Raw genomic sequence first — 19233 nt, 5'->3', positions numbered from 1 at the left:
GAATTTGCGAAGGACACAATTCAGTCCATACAACCCCCAATGCTTGGAGGATAGTCTGTCAAGCATTTGGTAAGTATTTGCAAATGATGATGATGATGACGACGATGATGATGACGACGACGACGACGACGACGATCTCACACATGATTCTAGGCTTGCTGTTCATATTATACAGAAAAGAATTTCTAATAGTCCAAAAACAAGAAAACAGACATATACAAAAACTATCTGAGGATTGCTCAGGTATGCCAGTCCAATTTGGCAGAAGACATATCACTGAACTTGATTTTGAAATGTCATTTAATCTATGGGGGCTACCATAATAAAAGCTGCCAGGAAAAGGACTGGAAAATGGTTAAAAAAGAAATCTCTCATAACCCTCACTCTCAGAGCCTCTATTGCACCTTGCTGCCATGCTATGTCCCAACATCCAGCCCTGAAGACTGACTCAGGGTCTGGCACACCATTTTGTGATAGAATATGGGAATGAGGGAAGGAGAAAGGATTTGTAGTTATTGCATGAAGTTAGTCACTAGCCTCTCTAGCTCAAATAACTTACAATAAACTTCTGGGGGAGGCAGAAGAGAGTAGATTGCATCTTTACTATATGGGATTGAATTCCAGTATCACTTAAGTTGCTGAGCCTTTGTTCACATTCAATACTCATCCCTCACATTAATCCCGTGCTTCATAGTTAAAGCACTCACATGCATGACCTCGCTTGATCCTTAAAACAGCTCTGTGAACTAGAAAGAGTCCAAGTCAGGGATAAGTTCCTTTAAACAACTGTAAAAGTGACAGCCCTTTTCAATTTGACCTAAGGCAGATCTTTTTAGCTATATTTGGCAAGAAGACTGTCAGATAATGCAATGGATTTTTATATACTGCTGATCCAATTTATATAGGAAAAGAGGCCACAAAATCTAGAAACTAGAGATTAGAAGTTCAGGCATTTGCAAAAGATGGAGCAGGTAGTCAGGTCCTAACTGAAGAAGAAATAGACTTTCTTATTTTGGCCACCATTTAGTCAATAGAATTTGGAAGCAGTGGAGGGAATAGAAAAGTTTGAAGGGGATGCAAGGATCATCTCCAGACCCCGGTGGAAAATGACATGCCACAATTTTTAAAAAGTCAGTCTGGAAGACAAGAGAAGGAGAGATTGTGGGAAAAGTGTGACAAATCTGAAGGCATAAACAAATTCAAAGGGATATAGAAATTACAATAATGGTAGTATTAATAGCAATGATAACTAACAATGGCAAAGGTTTACTGAACACATTAAAGATGCCAAGCATTATTCTAAGTACTTTACATGCATCACTTCATGTTGGTGAGGATAATTTTATCCCACTTTACAGATAACGAAAGTGAAGAAGGATGATCAACTTGTGTAAGGCCACACAGGTGGTAAGTGGCAGAGCCAGTTTTAAACCCAGGCTTGTCTCACTCGAGTTTGAGCCCTTACCCATTTCATAATCCTGATTCATAGTCATATGTAACATAAACATCATCATAGTCACAGAGTACCCACATGTGAAAGTTATTCTAGGATTCAGTTAACTTTAACAAGACTCAAAGAAAAGCTGAGTGCTGATAGTATGATTACCCCAAGTCAACCTAAAGTATCCTATATAAACATCTGGATAGGCAATAATTATACCCTGGTTGCATAGAAAGATTTTCAGCTTTAAGTGTAATGAGATGGCATCACAACTAAGTTAATATGTGCATGTGATCCAGGCAGAGAAGCATATCATAAAGAGACTAATTTCTTATTCTGAGGCAAGATAGACCTTTTATTCCTTCTCTCTTTCTGTGGGTTGGGGGTTGGGGGGAGAGAGAGATAGGGAGGATTCAGTTATATATATATATAATTTCCCCATCACCAGGAGAGGTGGAAGCAAACTTTCCCTTTGTTGTTCTACAGACTAATGTGTGGAACTTCCTGAACGAGACTCTTCTCCCATTAACCCACATCATAGTCGCAGAACCAAAATGCTTTGCTTAAACTGGGGATTCTTTCCATTAATAATCAGAAGGAATTCCTAATTCTACCTTGTTATCTAACCCAAGAACACCAAATTATTCAACTTGAGAAAAATCACATCAGCATTCATAAGAACTTTGGGATACAAAAAAGATAAATACATTAAATTGTGAGTTTAAATCTTTACAGCCCACATCTATTCTCTGGCCAAGCCAAGTGTAAACAGGAATAGGTGGAGTAAAGGGAAAGAAAGCTCTTGATAATGCCCAAAATAGCAAAGTTACTTTACAAGCTAGTTACTTTATAGAATGCCAATTTGGGTTTGTCTGATGTTTCCTCATGATTAGATTCTATGTGTGTGCACATGCCTAATCTATTCACTAGTTCCTATCCCCAGTGATTAGTGAACACGGGCTTTGAAATCATACAAACCTAAGTTCAAATCTAAATAAAAACTCTACCACTTTTGAGCTGTGAGACTGTCTAGGTTTTAGTTTCCTAATTTGTGAAATAGTGATTTAACTGGTAAGGTTGCTGAGAAGATTTAATGAATGAGATAATGTATCTAAAGCAACTTAACGCAGTTTTTTGGGAGTGGGTAAAAATGTATTTTACACCTTCCTGATTTAACCACAGTATCGCATACCAGCAACATTAAAATATTAGTTGGTTAAGCAGCATCTCTATTTACTTTCTCAAAGGGAAAAATAAATATTTCATTGTGCCTATAGCAATCCAATCTGGCTGAAGTCCTTCATTGCCAATCAGAAACTGCCTCCAGGTATCCTGCTGCTGCATGGACTAGCCCAAGAAGAACACAGCCACTGGCTAGCGAAAGAATACCAGAGGTGCTACAGTGAGCACGTTCCTTCCTGCAGAGCTCTCGCAGAGACACTGGCCAGTGCAGTGGGTGGAAGAGTATGACAAAGGTACCAAACACAAAGAAGACTCCAAACTACAGCCACCAAGAATGTGAACGTGCCCAGGCAACATGGCTTAGTGGTTGAGCATCAACCTATGAATCAGAAGGTCACAGTTCAATTCTTGGTCAGGGCACATGCCTGGGTTATGGGTTCAATCCCCAATGGGGGGCATACAGGAGGCAGCCAATCAATGATTCTCTCATCATTGATGTTTCTCTCTCTCCCTCTCTCCCTTCCTCTCTGAAATCAATTTTTAAAAAATTTTATTTTTTTAAAGAATGTGAATGTGTTTCAGGGACTGATGATGAGTAACTAAAAGCAGGGGCAGGGTCTCAGGTGCAAGCCATCACTGTCAATCCTAAGAAAGAAGAGAATACCCAAATCAAGCAATTTTCTTATAGTCAAATTGAGAGATAAAATATTCTACAATAACACTGAAAAATCAGGAAGTCCATAGTTAAAATGCCATTCATACTTTATTTCCATAATTTCCTTGCCCATAGCAAGAAAACAAGGGAGTTGGTATGCAGAGCATTTCCAATCTATTGTTTCAATATGATAATATCCTCCTGTTGAAGAAAAAAAACATAGGCCCAAATGGTGTCACTCCTATAAAAGCCTATGACTTAACACCTGATTTAATTGCAGCTTCAACCTCTCCCAGAAATGTAATCTTAATCAACCAGTATAGAATTCTTGGGTCAAAAAACCAGTAAAGTTCTATATTCCATAAAAATAAGAGGCAATCTTCATAATGAAAGTCCTCCAAAATCTCTATCCCCAAACAAAAGATGTCTGCCAGAAAATAATCCTTTCTTTTCTTTTGTCAATAGCTCCCTAGCCCCATCCTTCTTCCCATAAAAATCTTCTATTTTGTACAACCCTCAGAGAGCCCTTCTAGTGGCCTCATGGGATGCTGCAGGATTCATGAATCACTTAATTAAAGTCAATTAACCCTTCAAATTTACTCAGCCGAATTTCATCTTTAAACATTCTCTACATTCTTTTAGAATACATCAATAAAATTATTCTATTTATGTTAAACCAATCCTCTATGTCAGAAATTAAAACAACCCCCCCCCCCCCCCCCCCCAAAAAAAAGGCCTGGTCGGTTTGGCTCAGTGGATAGAGTGTTGGCCTGTGGATCAAAGGGTCCCAGGTTCAATTGCGGTCAGGGGCACGTACCTTGGTTGCAGGCTCCTCAGGCCCTGGCCCTGGTCGGAGGCAACCAATCAATGTGTTTCTCTCACATTGATGTTTTTCTCTGTCTTTCCCTCTCTCTTCCACTCTCCCTAAAAATCAATGGAAAAATATCCTCGGATGAGGATTAACAAAACAAACAATTTTTAGAAAAAAGGATTATATTAGCTGTACCAATTCTTCTAAATAAAGAAGTACAAACTCACTTTTGAGATTTTGAGTCTAATTTCATCTGGGTCTTTTTATGTTATTATTATTTTTTTAATATATTTTTATTGATTTCAGAGAGGAAGGGAGGAGAGAGATAGAAACAACAATGATGAGAGAAAATCATTGATTGGCTGCCCCCTGCCATGTGCCCTTGACCAGAATCGAACCCAGGACCCTTGAGTCCACAGGCCAACGCTCTATCCTTTGAGCCAAACCAGCTAGGGCTATTATTTCAAATATTCTATCACTTTTTCTGTTCCCCCCCCCCCCCCCTATCAATTAGAATTTCAAATGAAAGTCAAATGCTCCCTTGGGGGTAATAAATAAATAAATAAATAAATGAAATGAAACAGAAAATTCCTGTGTCCCAAATTTCAAACTGTGAGGAGGGGTCTCTAGCAAAGCAAATGGAAAATTGTGTTCTCATAACTGTGCTGCAATTAAGGTTTACATCTGTAGTCTGAAAAAAAAGAAAATTCTAACGCATAGTCATTGTTACTGTCGTAACTAGCTAGCTAATACTAATAAGAAAGGAGCAAAGGAGAGCCCAGACGTTATAAGTATGGTCATCTAGGCAACTTCACCAGGAAGCTGCAATTTCACACTCCCTAGGGAACCATCGGTCTAGTCTCTGCAGATCACTGGGGGAAGGGGTCCAATTAAGGGGAAAATGGACACGTGCGCAGTGAAGCCAGGGTGACATAGGGAAGGTGCTTGCCTATCAGTCTAATCTGGGAAGAAGATAATTGTCTAGAGGGGGTGGAGCCACTGCAAGCACATGAAATCCTGAAAAATTCACTGGATAAGTTCCTAGTTAAAATCCCCAGAGTTCGACAAAAATCTCTCTCTCTCCCTCTCTCTCTCTCTCTCTCTCTCTCTCTCCCCCCCCCCCCTTCTCACTTTGCACTCCTGTTTCTCGCTTGCTCTGTGACCCACATTCACTGTGCACCTCCATAGTCTTGTGGCCCTAGAAGTCACATGCAATGGACTGCAGCTGGGAACACAAGCTAACCTAGCCCAATGCTGGACTGGACTGGACCTTAATATGGAGCAGAAACTCTGGGCAGTGACTTTAATCTTAGTTCTGCTGAAGACAAAATGGGACTTTTATTATGATGGGACAGAGGGAGATGGGATCTTGGAAGGGAAGGTCCTTAATGTCAACTCATCAATAAAGCTTTCCACAATACCTCATTCTTCCATGGGACCTCAGGAAATTTTTATTTCTGGGGCATCCCAAGAAGCCCACTTCCACCAGTAACAGGTGGGGATGCAGAGGACACCCCACTGGTAACATTTATTTCATCTTCCTCAATGAAGAGTAAAATACTATAACGTGAACATTAAGACTGAACATCCATTAATTCTGTCATTTTATACAGGGTAGAGGCCCTAAATCTGAGTTTTCCTCCAAGAAATACTTAGGTTGAAATGAACTGTTTTAGAAATGGGACTTACTAAGTGGAGGTTAAATCTAAATAGGTGAAAATGAAAATGTAGTATCCTGAACATCACTATTAGCCTCTGTTCCTTAGGACATAATGGCTCTATTGGAAATTTCCAGAAAGTCATACAATAATCCTCCTTATCCATGGGAGATACATTCAGGAACGCTCCCAGGGGAAGCCTGAAACCATAGATAGTACCAAACCTATATATGTTTTTTCTATACATATTAACCTATGATGAAGTTTAATTTATAAATTAGTCACAGTTAAGAGATTAATGACAATAACTAATAATAAAGTAGAACAATTACACAATATACTGTTGTGGGGAGGAAGAAACTTTTCTCTATCCTCCTCGGTTTCTCAGCTACTCTAATAATTAAATCTATATGAGACAGAATAGATTCGCAAGAGAGAATAACCAAATTTAATTACATATGTAAATATGGAAATCCCATACATAAGAGTTAAAGACGCCACATACAGGAAAGAGAAAATGAGGTATGTATGACATTCTGAGCTGAGGATGAGGTAAGGCACCTGAGGGCTTCACAGGAGAGGAAGGTCATTCAGAGGATGATCTGAAGATCAGATGCTCAGTAATTAGAAGTTTGCCCTGCCCGACTGGTGTGGCTCAGTGGTTGAGCATCGACCCATGAACCAAGAGGATCCTAATTCAATTCTTGGTCAGGGCACATGCCCAGGTTGCGGGCTTGATCCTCAGTATGGGGTGTGCAGGAGGCAGCCAATCGATGTTTCTCTCTCATCGATGTTTCTATATCTCTATCACTCTCCCTTCTTCTCTAAAATCAATAAAAACATATTTTTTAAACAGTTATTTCTGGTAATAACTCTTACTATGGGCAAGGCTCCCAATTTAAATATTTTACAGAGAGGTAAAAGTTTCTTTTGGGCCTGCAAAGCCTCTATTGCCTTCAGCTCAAAATGATCCACAGGCCAAAGTAGCACATCTTGGCGAGGTCCGTTCTGAACTCCTTTATTTTAATGCAAGTTATGTGAATGTGGTCTCTCTCTCTCTCTCATTCAAACTATCTTACTATACTGTACCCACACTTATTGTTCCTTTGATGGTATGAGATAATAAAATACCTATGTGGTGAGATGAAATGAGGTGAATGACATAGGCATTGTGACGTAGCGTTAGGCTACTACTGACTTTCTGGCGATATGTCATGATGTTGTCAATGGGTGAATATCAGAAGCAGATGATGTGGATCAGGGGTCCTCAAACTATGGCCCACGGGCCACATGCAAATACAAATATTTTATTTGTTCCCGTTTTGTTTTTTTACTTCAAAATAAGATATGTGCAGTGTGCATAGGAATTTGTTCATAGTTTTTTTTTTAACTATAGTCCGGCCCTCCAACTGTCTGAGGGACAGTGAGCTGGCCCCCTGTTTAAAAAGTTTGAGGACCCCTGATTGTGGATGGTTGGGGAAATTTAATATTTTAAGACTGAAGTTGACCTCAGGTAACTGAAATTACAGAAAGCAACACTGAGGATAAGAGAGGACTACTATACATACTTCTGTAAACATCTTTAATTTGGAAAGAAAAACACTTCTCTGCTCACTCCACTTACAACACTCACAAAATCTCAGTATTATGTTTCAAAGTTCAATATACTTAAAACATTTTGAAGGTTAGGGTTAGAAAGGAGTATGTAAATTCTGCCATTTTATACTCAGTTTTTCCCTTTATAGGACGATCAGGAAGTAAGTCCAATCCATCATTACCCATGGAAGCCAAAGCAGTATTATGATGGTAAAAAGTCATTGGTTTCAGAGTTAGACAATTTGGATATAGATTTGGCTCTATTATTATTAGCTGTGTGACCTTTGAAAAGTTGTTTAATGAGTCTTGGTTTCCAAATCTAGAAAATAGAAAAAAAATACCTATCTAATAGGACTGATATAAAGACTAAATAAGGTAGCACATGTGGCAAGCACCTAGAATCATGTCTAGTGTGAAATAGACTCAATAAATGTTATCCTCTCTTTCTACTACTACACACATCCTGTCCCCTGACACTTTAAGAGTTTTACTAAACACTTAACTACTAGTTGTTTTCTTCAAAACAGGTACTTGGCTCTTAAAAGTGACTAATAAATAGTCATGTGAAAGACTCCTGGGGCCTGACATTGCCCATGAGAAACAAAAATGTTCTCATATTGGGGAATATCACCAACTGCTTCAAGCTATGACAAGCCCCGAACAGTAAATCAATTCCTGAATGTTTTTATAGTATTACATCTTGAGAGCTTCATGCTTTTTCAATAGTCCTTTTCTCCTTTCAAGGATCAGGCATGCTATTTGCCCTCTTTCCCCTTCTGAATAGAGGTTTTTATGCAACAAGATGGATTTAAATATTAAGAATCAGAAAAGGCCAGGTTCAACCATGAAGAAACTGGCAGTCTCGGGACTAGGTAGTAAGCCTTTATTAAGCTTTTAGCATCTAGATTTTGTGCTTTCTGTTCATGGGAATAGTAGACTTGCTGATGTACTGATTCAAACATGTCTGTGTAATTCTCTCATCTGCCATTATCATGAAATTCTTAGCATACAGAAGAGTTCTCACTGAAGTCCAGAATTTCAAGACTCTAACTAGAATCTAATAAAGCAATGTTTCACTACCTTTCCCACTTCATGGTACAGACAGACTGTGAAACGTGGCACTTCTGAACGAAAGGCACTTGAAAGTATTGATTTTGAGAGAGAGAGAGAGAAACATTAATTTATTGTTCCACTTATTTATGCATTCATTGGTTAATTGCTGTATGTGCCCTGACCCAGGATCGAACCCAAAACCTTGGCATGTCGGGATGATGCTCCAACTGAGCTACCCAGCCAGGGCCTGGGACTTGAAAGTACTGATGGCTACAAAGGATTACAGTATAAGAAGCACTGAGAGATAAGGTACACAAAGATAAACTTATTTGACACCTGTCTTAGATTTTTTATCACACAAACATAATTGCCTCCACTCCAAGAAGCTCTGGGTCAATGTCTACACACTCCTTTACAGGGCTGACCACCCCGTCAGATCTAAAAGAGAAAGTGGATATTAGAAACGCAATCAGCGTTTGATTTGTGGCAGCATGTTCTCAAAGTGAGGATCATAAAACACTAAGTCAGTGAATTAGGCACCAAATACTTATTGAATGTCTTATACCAGGCAGTATAGTTCTAGATACTGAGAATTAAGCTGTAAACAAGATAGAGTATCTGCCCTTAGGGAGCTCACATTCTAATGGGGGGGGGGAGTGTAGGGGAGAGACAATAAATTAAAACACTTTAATTTAGGCAATTTCAGTAGATCAATATTTTTTACCTATGTAGACATGTAGACCAAAATTTTTGACATAATGAGAAAACTACTACCAGGCAGTTTACTCAAGGAGGTAAAGAAGACTGAATAAATTATAGACAGAGGCTGACCCAGTTCCAAAATTAAATTCTCATTTTGTTGTCTCTCTGATATGGACTTAGCATCATTGCTTCTGTCCTTTGGTAACACACACAAAGCAAGATGAGATCATTCATAGGAAGGTGATGAAGACGTAAACAGTATAAAATTACAGAGCACAGACTAGAAATCTGAAGATCTAGGATCTACTTCCAATTCTTTCATTTAATATTCACATGAACTTGGGTAATTCACTTAAACTCCTAGAGCCTGACTTTCTTTTTTCTTTTCTTTTTCTTAATATGCATTTATTGATTTTTAGAGAGAGAGAAAGGGAAAGGAATAGTGACATAGCAACACTGATGACAAACATCAATCAGCAGCCTCCTGCACACTCCCTGCTGGGGATTAAGCCTGCAACCCAGGCATGTGCCCTGACCAGGAACTGAACCAGTGACCTCTTGGTTCATGGTCAAAACAACCACTGAGCTACACTGGCCAGGTGTGCCTGACTTTCTTCACCTGTTCTATCCCACTTTGTAGGATTTTTTAGGAAAACCTTAAATGAGGCAATAAGACAACTTGAAAAAATTAAAACATTGGAAACAGAACAACCATATTGCCTAATCAAAGTGTATGAAGAGACAGAAATAACTATATTTAAAATCCAAATGAATTCCTTCTCTTGTATATTAGGTGTTTTTGAAGCCTTTGCTTCCATTCTGTTGTTCAAAGGGCCCACCCTTTGGAGAAAATGGATCCTAAAAAGTGATGTAAGGAATCACATAGACCTTCTTAGTGATTACTCCCCACTGAGCCAAGATCAGAAAATTACTTTCTGAAAGGTATTTCATTTCTTGATATCCTATCCCATGATTAAATGTCCTTATGAGTTATTCTTGCTGATTACTATCAATTAGGAGGTAGGAAGCAAATATTAAGTCCCTTCTCTTAACTGTTAAGACACAGATTATCAAGAACCACAATGTAATACTCTCTTTTCTCCTTCAAAGACTATCCTTTCATTTTCCTTTGGTATCTCTATAGCCATCATCTTAAATTCAATTGTCCATAGACGGGGGGGGGGGGGGGGGCACCTAGAGAGGCAAAGCAATCTGGGGCATATAGTAAGAGTGGGAAGTGGTGGGACTAAAGTGGTAAGCATAAGAATTATCCAAAAGAATCATCATTTCTCAGCTCTAGCCTATTATTTATAGAAAAATGGGCTATGTGTTGATAGATCTTTGCTATTTCAAAAGATTCCAGAAACCACATATTTCTATGACACTTCTGAAATTTTATTTACAAAATGCCCATAGTCACCCAGGGCAACTATAAATTTATAGTGCAGATTTCTTCTGTCAGTGAAAAGGTGAGTAATTTATTTTAAAAGTATTTATTGATGCTGATATATAACTTATCATTATTCTGATTTGAGGAAGTAAATATTAAGGGGGACCTTGCAAGCTAGACATAGGAGAGAGGACATTCCAGGTTAGGCATACATATGCAAAGATGTTGAGGTAGAAAAGAATGACTAGATCAGTTTGGCTGAAAAAAATAATTCTTTTAGAGAAGGAATGGGACACAGATGAGGGAAAACTGTGAAAGACCCTAAATTCTCGAGTAAAGAGTTAATGTTTTCATAATAATCTTTAAAAGATAGTCTACAAACCATGGAGAGTCATTATGAGGAGGGAGATCATTATCTATACAAATAAAAGGGTAATATGCAAATTGGTCATGACACCCTAACAAGTCATGACCGTACATGCTAATTAGTCACGACCAGTATGCAAATTGACCACCACTCCAACACAGTAAGAGAGGGATATGCTAATTAACCCTGACATGCTAATTGGTCATGACCGGCATGCAAATTGACCATCACTACAACACACAAGATGGCCACCACAAGATGGCCTGCAGGAGAGGGCAGTTGTGGGCAATCAGGCCAGCAGGGGAGGGCAATTGGGGCAACTGGGCCTGCAGGGGAGGGCCATTTGGGGGACCAGGCCTGCAGGGGAGGGCAGTTGGGGGCAATCAGGCCAGGAGGGGAGGGCAATTGGGGCGATCAGGCCAGCAGGGGAAGGCAGTTGGGGGCGATCAGGCCGGCAGGGTAACAGTTAGACGTTTATCAGGCTGGCAGGGGAGTGGTTAGGGCGTGATTAGGCTGGCAGGCAGAAGTGGTTAGGGGCAATCAGGCAGGCAGGCAGGCAGGCGAGCAGTTGGGAGCCAGCAGTCCTGATGGGATCGGGCCTAAACGGGCAGTCGGACATCCCTCAAGGGTTGTCAGATTGAAGAGGGTGCAGGCTGGGCTGAGGGAAACCCCCCCTCCCCGCCCCAGTGCACGAATTTCGTGCACCGGGCCTCAAGTATTTCATATTCTGCTAAAAGTTATATGTTGCTGTTTTTCCCTTCCGAACGCTCCCTCCTCCCCGCCAAAAATAGAGGATAAATGTTGAATGTTGACTCTCGAAACTTGAAGTTCTAAAAAATTCCCAAATGAATGCCAGTTTAACCAACCACACTGTAAGTCAACTTTGTTGGCACTGATGGTCAGGCTTTCAAAGCAAAAATTAAATGATCTCCAAAGGGCTATTTCTTTCTGATCAATAAAGACATTTAGAATTTAAAACCCAGAAAAGGTTACTGGACAGTTTGGCACATTGTCAGGTTCATCATCAGACAGACCTCTCATCCAACTGCCTGTCAGCTAGCAAGAAGCTGGATGGAAGGCTGGCCTCATAAAAGTCTTCCATCAAGGGCACAAGCCCCAGAATACACCACTATCCACATTCACCAGGTAGAGACAAGCCACAGAGCCATTTCTGTTTTATTCTGCAACAAATGATTCCAGTCCAGTTGATATTCTCAGTAAAAGTCCTGGAAACAAATAGACAAGAGAATAGAGCTTATGACTTTCATCATAACCTGTGATATTAAAATACCAAATTAGATGGACTTTGTTCTTTTAGAGAAAATATCCCAGAAGGAGTGTTGGAAAAGGCCAAGCACACAGTTCTAAGGAACTTAGACTTTATTATGAATGCAATGAGGGAATCATTAAAGATTTTTGGCCAGATAAATGACATAATCAGAGCATATTTTTAGAAACACTAACTTGATGGTAATATTCAGAATGGTTTGAAGAGGGGAGAAAGATCAAAAGTAGGGAGACCAATTTAAGCAAATGCATAGAGTTGAGAATGAGCATGGTAAGTCTGTACTTCTGGACCTCTTAGGGCCTAGGAAACTGTCAGGAACTGTTGTTACTCTTTCAGGCATGTATCTTTCTCTTATATATGCATAAACTATCTCACGCATGTTTACATCCCACACATGGTGCCTCTACTTCTACTTACTGGCTCTATTCTTTCCAGAAAACCTCTGCACTAAACAGATGGCCAATAATTATTAACCTACCACAAGCTCCATGTAACCTCTCAGCTACAGTGCTCATCATCATTTGGCAGCTCCCCTACATTAAAAAGTTGAAAGTCCTAAGAAGAGTCTATCTTACCCAAATTATTATCTCTGTCTTAGCTAAGACTGTCATACCAAACCATGTCACAAATATCTGTTTAGCCTATTGATGGGCTACCCTTGTTCAGAATTCCCTCTGATCTAATTAGCTGGGACCAGCAGGGAAAATAGCTTCTCTCAGGTTGATTGGCAGGACAGGGCAGACAATGACAGACTTTTGAAACATTTTATTTTTCATTTACAGTTGACATATAATATTATATTAGTAGTGACCAGATATTTATGTACCTTATGAAGTGATCACTCTGATAAGTCTGGTACCCATCTGAAACCACACATAGTTATTACAATATTATTGACTATATTCCCTATGCTGTAGTACTTTACATCCTTGTGACTATTTTTATAATTGGCAATTCATACTTCTCCCCACAATCTCCCCTTCTATCTGGCAACTATCAATTTGTTTTCTGTATCTATGAGTTTGTTTCTGTTTTGTTTGTTCATTTGTTTTTTAGATTCCACATATAAGTGAAATCATATGGTGTCTGTCTTTTTCTGTCTGACTTATTTCATTTAGCATAATACCCTTCTATGAGTATCCATGATGTTGCAAATGATAAGATTTATTTTTAATGGCTGAGTAGTATTCCATTGTATACATATGTACCATATCTTCTTTATCCATTCATCTATTGATGGATACCTAAGTTGTTTCCATATCTTGGCTATTGTAAATAATGCTACAATGAATATAGGGGTGTATATATCTTTTCAAATTATTGTTTTTGGATTTTTGCAGATAAATACCCAGAAGTGGAATTGCTGGGTCATATAGTAGTTCTATTGTTAATTTTTTAAAGAATCTCCATACTTTCTTCCATAGTGGCCACACTAATTTACAATCCCACCAACAATGCATGAGGGTTCCCTGTTCTCTACATTCTCTCCAAACTTGCTATTTGTTAATTTATTGATAGCCATTCTGACTGGTGTGAGATGATATCTCATTGTGGTTTTCATTTGTATTTCTCTGATGATTAGTGATGTTGAGCATCTTTTCATGTGTCTATTGGCCATCTGGAAGTCCTCTTACTATTACAGCTCAGGAAGAGCAGAAAATAAGCTATCCTAGGTAAAGCACAGAGAACTTTTAAAGCCAAGTAGACATGATGGCTATTTAAGATAAGCAAACAGCCCAGCCAGTGTGGCTCAGTGGTTGAGCATCAATCTATGAATTAGGAAGTCACAGTTTGATTCCCAGTAAAGGCATATGCCTGGATTGCAGTCATGGATCCATCCTCAGTAGGGGGCATGCAGGAGGCAGCCAATCAATGATTTTTCTATCTCTCTCTCCTTCTCCCTTCCTCTCTTTTTTAAAAAAGATAAGCAAACACATAAGATTAATTGGTATCCAATGAAATCAAATTGTTCATTCTACTAAAAATGGTGTAAATGTGCACATATGCACACCTTAATTCAAGCAAACCACCATATACAAAGATTTAGTTTCTTTTTTTTTAATTAAATCTTTATTGTTCAGATTATTACAGTTGTTCCTCTTTTTTCTCCCCATAGCTCCCCTCCACCTGGTTCCCACCCCACCCTCTGCCCTTACCCCCCCACTGTCCTCATCCATAGGTGCACGATTTTTGTCCAGTCTCTTCCCTGCACCCCCCACACCCTTTTCCCCCAGAGAATTGTCAGTCCACTCCCTTTCTATGCTCCTGATTCTATTATATTCACCAGTTTATTCTGTTCATCAGTTTATTTATTCACTTGATTTTTAGATTCACTTGTTGATAGATATGTACTTGTTGTTCATAATTTTTATCTTTACCTTTTTCTTCTTCCTCCTCTTCTTAAAGAATACCTTTCAGCATTTCATATAATACTGGTTTGGTGGTGATGAACTCCTTTACCTTTTTCTTATCTGTGAAGCTCTTTCTCTGACCTTCAATTCTGAATGATAGCTTTGCTGGATAAAGTAATCTTGGTTGTAGGTTCTTGCTATTCATCACTTTGAATATTTCTTGCCACTCCCTTCTGGCCTGCATAGTTTCTGTTGAGAAATCAGCTGACAATCTTATGGGTACTCCCTTGTAGGTAACTAACTGTTTTTCTCTTGCAGCTTTTAAGATTCTCTCTTTGTCTTTTGCTCTTGGCATTTTAATTATGATGTATCTTGGTGTGGTCCTCTTTGGATTCCTTTTGTTTGGGGTTCTATGCACTTCCTGGACTTGGAAGTCTATTTCTTTCACCAGGTAGGGGAAGTTTTCTGTCATTATTTCTTCAAATAGGTTTTCAATATCTTGCTCTCTCTCATCTTCTGGCACCCCTATAATTCGGATGTTGGTTTGCTTGAAGTTGTCCCAGAGGCTCCTTACACTATCTTGATATTTTTGGATTCTTTTTCCTTTTTGCTTTTCCGGTTGGGTGTTTTTTACTTCTTCGTATTTCAAATCTTTGACTTGATTCTTGCGATCTTCTAGTCTGCTGTTGGATCTCTGTATAATATTCTTTATTTCAGTCAGTGTATGCTTAATTTCTAGTTGGTCCTTTTTCATATCCTCGAGGGTCTCACTAGATTTATTGAGGGTCTCACTAAATTTATCGGTGGTTTCTAGAAAATTCTTGAAAAACCTTATAACTGTGGTTTTGAACTCTAAATCCAGTAGTTTGCTTTCCCCCATTTCTGTCATTTGTGACCTGTTTCTTTGTCTCCGCATTTTGGCTGCTTCCCTGTGTTAATAGGGTGGCGTTCTGTGCTAGGTGTCCTATAGGGCCCAGTGGCTCAGCCTCCCCAATTACCTGAGGTGGACACTCTTGGTGTACCCCTTTGTGGGCTGTGTGCACAGTCTTGTTGTAGTTAAGCCTTGATTGTAGTTGGTATCACTGGGAGGAATTGACCTCTAGGCCAATTGGCTGTGAGAATTAGCTGTGTCTATGGTAGGAGAACTTCTGTGCTAGAGACACCCTTATGGGGCAAGACTTGCTTCAGTGGGGCTTTGGTGCTCACTGAGTCTGCCCCCTAAGTGTGTCCCTTATGGATCTGAGGAGTTGTAATCTGGATGGTCCCACTCTGACCACTGGGTATACTGGCACTTGGATCTCTAAGGAGGTGCTAATTTAGCCTCTGCCTGAGGCTACCCAGCAGGAGCTATGGAGAGATCTGCAGATTCCTCTTCTTTGTTTGGAGTTTGGAGGTGCCCAGATGAGGCCCAGCTGTGAAGCAATGCAAGCTGCTGTGGGGCGTTGCGCCTTCTTTTGGATATTCTGGATCTCTCTGACCCAGCTGCAGTTTGTCAGGTAATTTTAGATTGCAAAGGACCAGGGTATTCATATGCAAAAGCCTCTGCGCACAGCTTGGGTGGGGCGGGGTCTCAGGGAATCAACAGGGTGGAGTAAACAGCAATGGCTGATCCTCAGCCCTGCCCTAAGAAGCCCCGGGTCTCGGTGTCCCTCGGTAATCACTGCAAGCACCTCTGAGAGAAAGCCGCCCTCGAATTCCGCCTGCTGCCCGACAGTCCACTTTCTCCCGGTATGATTCTGGGTCCCCAGAGACTCGCCTGGAACTGGAGTTCAGAGCAGTCAGGAGCTTGTGCCTCCCTCCCGATTGAAAAAGACAACCGCATCCTCAGTTGCCAGCCCTTTCCACGTGCACCTCCGTACCTCTGCACTTTACTTCCGCACCTCCTCTGAGTCTCAGTGTGCTTTTCTCTTCCTTCTAGTTGTAGAATTTCCATTCAGCCAGCCTTCCTGTGGTTCTGGATGATGTCCGTTTTGTCTTTTAGTTGTATTTTTGAAGTGGTTGTGCGAGGCAGCAATTTCAGGTGTTTACCTATGCCGCCATCTTGGTTTCCTTCATTGTCTTTTAAATATAATCCTCTAATGCTGAAAATGTATTAAAATTTAAAATATTTGATGTTCATAGGATTTTTTCCAAGAACTTATATATTATTTAGCATGAATAACACATTTACTCCAAAAAATTCTATTTAAGTTTAATAAATTCTATTTAGGTTTAATATTTATAAATCACTGTGTAATCTAAAACCCAAAATACAAACCCCTAAACCAAATTACCATAGGCAAGGAAGATAACAGACAAGAATTTAAATAGAAATTTAAACTCAAAGCAAGTAATTTCACCCAAATTCTAACAATTATATAGAAATAGATATTTTGTGTTTTCTTCGCATTTTGTACAACTCTCATTCTACTACTATATTGTATATATTTGCCTTCTTTATATGACTGTTTCCTGAACCTAGAAGACAGACTATATTTGTTTATAGTTGTATCTCTAGTACCTAAAATTGTACCTGGAACATAGCAGGTACTTCTAAATGATGAATGAGTGGCTGGTAGGAAGGACATAGAATGGAACAAACTAAGGGATGTTTTGAATCCTGTAAGCCTGTATTAATGTCCCACAACAACTTCATAAAAAAAGAATACAGGTGGAATATATACAACTTTAAAATTTGTATTATTTAAGAATGATTTATTGTGGACAATAAATATTCCATTTCTACCTACATTGTTGATCTCAGAAAACATGAACATAGCAAGTTTTTCCTGAGCTGTTACCATCTATGAAACAAAATTATTCTTTCTAGTCATTATTTAGGGTTAGTATGAAGATGAATCAATTCTTAAAATTGCTCAATTGATCTGCTCAATGAATTACAGAATTCAAGTAAAAGTTGAAAGCAAAGTAAAAGTTAATGCAAAGTTATTAAGATATGACTGTGCTCTATATACAGTCTCAACCCACAACAAGCTCATGGTGGTACAGAAGAGATGTATATACACAATAAATGACAATTAAAAAGAAAAATGTCAAAGAGGAATCAGAACAGTTTAATCCTGGTATTGTGAATGTATACACAAGGGAGATTTTAAGTCCGACAGGAGGAATTAAAGAGATTCATGAAGGAAATGGTATCTGTTCAAGAATTTTTACAGGAAGAAATAGAGGAAGGGATATTTCAGAGTAGAGAGAACAGCAAAAGTACAAAAGTAGTACAGAGATTGTATAACAATCTAGTCTAGTCTAATGGAAGGAGAGTTAGGATGAAATACAGTCAAGGTGATATTTTATAATAAGGCATTAGGACTTTTGGTAATGGAAGTCATTTGAGAGGAGATCAATGGTCAAGTGTGTATTTCAGGAAGCAGTATGAAAAACTAGAAAGGCAAAGTTTAGAGCCCAGTAGAATAGACCTGATTTAGGGCAATGGCCATGGAAATGAATGAATGAATGAATGAATGGGCACATAAAATACTGTAGACATACAGGCGTAGGCAACCAAATGGATTAGAGGTAAGGGAGAGAAAAATAATGACAATCACTGATACTTCCAGTCTGGGTTATAAGATGCCATTAACTGAAACAGGAAATGAGAAGAAGAAATATGACTGAAGTAAGAATAACACATTCATGTATAGTTATGTCTCTATTCAAAAATTAACAAAATTAATATGAACCTAAATTATCTTTGAATGCTAGCTATACTGTGTAGTCCTGGTGAACCTTTTTTTGTTGTTGTTGTTAATCATCATCCGAGGATATTTTTCCATTAATTTTTAGAGAGAGTGGTAGGGAGGGGGAGAGAGAGAGAGAAAGAAAGAGAGAAAGAGAGAGAGAGAGAGAGAGAGAGAAAGAGAAAGAGACATTGATGTGAGAGAGACACATCGATTGTTTGCCTTCCACATGCCCTGACCAGGACCAGTGATCAAGCCTGCAACCAACGTACGTGCCCTTGACTGGAATCAAACCCAGGACCCTTCAGACATGGCCAACACTCTATCCACTGAGCCAAACCAGCTAGGGCCTGGTGAACCTTTAATAACAAAATGTTATGCACACTAAGGACATTTAGGTGATAAATAATAAAAATAGTGTACACTGTTCTCTGTAAACTTGTAAATATTTTTTATAAGAGGGACCATTATCATTAATTATTAAGCACCCATCAGAAATTTTTAGTTCATCATAAAATGCAATAATCAGAACAGACTGAAATTACCATTTCATGTTTTTATCTTTGAACTAGAAAAAATGTCAAACTACATTATAATAATCCTTACAGTTCTAAAAAGAGCAATTGTGGACTTACAGTGATCTAGAAAGATTAAAAACCAGTTTTTAAAATTCATCTCTACTTTTGCTTTTAATTTATGTGAAGCAGCTCTCTAACCTTTTAAAGACCACAAACTACATTTATAAATTAGGATAATCATACTTGCTTGCTCACTTCATAGTCATTTGAGAATTATGAGATAATGTTCTTGTAGCTCTCTGAACCATATAGACAAAAGGCCTTAATTATCAATGATAAATGGAATTATTCTGATGTCATTTTTCCTACCTCAGGTTTACCTAAGTTTGTGATTGGAAGAGACTACAAAATTTAAGATAAAATACTTTAGATATAAATCTTGGCTTGTCTAATTTAGATGTAGGCCAGTTACAACTACAGAGCCTATGTAGACCATTTAAAAGAATACGAATAAGGGTGCCTGGCTAGCTCAGTCGGTAGAGCA

At 38.9% G+C, this 19233-nt stretch overlaps 1 protein-coding gene across 3 annotated transcripts in view; it reads right to left on the bottom strand.

Moving 5' to 3' along the window:
• COMMD1 (copper metabolism domain containing 1) overlaps positions 1-19233 on the bottom strand; it is a 171768-nt gene that overhangs the window by 9567 nt on the left and 142968 nt on the right. The gene's annotated exons all lie outside the window — the stretch shown is intronic.

Source organism: Myotis yumanensis, unplaced genomic scaffold, assembly GCF_028538775.1.
Source record: "Myotis yumanensis isolate MYYU_CA2020_CCGP unplaced genomic scaffold, mMyoYum1.0.hap1 SCAF_11, whole genome shotgun sequence".
NCBI lineage: Eukaryota > Metazoa > Chordata > Mammalia > Chiroptera > Vespertilionidae > Myotis > Myotis yumanensis.
Note: the sequence above shows the minus strand (reverse complement) of the source record. Positions and strands in the feature narration are given on the sequence as shown.